General features: G+C 33.0%; 1 protein-coding gene across 1 annotated transcript in view; it reads left to right on the top strand.

Annotated features, from left to right (window-relative positions):
- The window catches only part of eeig1a (estrogen-induced osteoclastogenesis regulator 1a), a 32885-nt gene that overhangs the window by 25246 nt on the left and 6325 nt on the right, over positions 1-1314 (top strand). The gene's annotated exons all lie outside the window — the stretch shown is intronic.

The following is a 1314-nucleotide window of genomic DNA, read 5'->3' on the forward strand; positions in this document are numbered from 1 at the left end:
TCATACATAACCAGGGGAAAATGTAGAGGGCATGTAAAGTTGAAATAATCTGTTTCATGAAGGAACAATAAGCAAACAAGTGGGCTTTGATGCTTGCAATGCTGCCAAGGTTTGCAGGATTTATTATAATAGAACAACGTGTACCAGATAAACAGATCTTTGTAGAAGAAGAAAAGATAAATGCAAAATGTGACAAAGCCTTACTTGCTCTCAAGGTCACTCTCAGTATATTTGGAAAGATTAGTGTCTTTTGTTTCTAAAATCGATGGCCGTTCTGGGTCGTTTAACTTTTTCAAATTGCTTTAACAAAGTTTAATTTGCAATTTTCATTTGCACATTACAATTTTATTGTTTAATAGACATTATTTAATTCATGCACAGGGGGCATGAATTGTTTAGGCATGACAGACAAAGTTTTCCTTAAGATCACTGTATAAGTAATCAAATCTTTTAGTTTGTCCTTCTTTATTTTTCTTAAAGAGTAATGTATACAATCAAAAGAGTAGGTTTAAATGTGTAATAAACTGTATCCCGAAACAAAAGTTGTACAAAGTATTTGGATGTTTTTCTCATATGTTGAGGGATTTGAAATAATGATCAGAACTGCTACCTGGTTTAGAATAAATAAAATGTTATTGAATCCCACCCCGATTTCCATGTACAGTAAAGTTTCAGGTCTTAAAGGAAATTGAGACCAAATTCATACCGAGAACCGAGAATTTTTTACCTTATTCATCCGAATTGTCAAAGACAAATACAGAGCACTTCCAATGCCAGAACAAATAAACAGCTACTGAAATCTTCAACTCTTAACCTTGGAAGTAATATAAAAAAAGACATGAAATTAAGAATTATGAAATTTAGATCTTGGCTAAGTCCCAAGCGAGATGGGTTTTATTCTGAGCCAACAACATCTCGGAAAAAAGTTCAAAAAGGTATTTTTGAGAAGATGTGGAAAACTAGTAGACAGTATTAGTATTTAGTGCAGTTTGTGCTTTTGTTTAATCTTGAAAACAACTTGAAAGCAGAGGTTGTTCACAACAGCAAAGCATCTGGTACAGTAATATGTCTAAAGCACCTTCACCATGTGAGAAAAAAGTGCACATTTTTAAGAGTATTCATCATCACTTTGTCACATGCAAAGGGTAGTTTACAAAATCAGTTATGGAAAACCTAAAAAACGGTTTGACTTTACAGAAACAAACAGTACATGGTTGCAGAGGTGGGTAGAGTAGCCAAAAATTGTACTCAAGTTACTTTAGAATGATATGACTCAATTACTTGAGTAAGAGTAAAAAAGTGCTTGATGAAAAA

The sequence above is a fragment of the Etheostoma spectabile genome, chromosome 5 (genome assembly GCF_008692095.1).
Source record: "Etheostoma spectabile isolate EspeVRDwgs_2016 chromosome 5, UIUC_Espe_1.0, whole genome shotgun sequence".
NCBI lineage: Eukaryota > Metazoa > Chordata > Actinopteri > Perciformes > Percidae > Etheostoma > Etheostoma spectabile.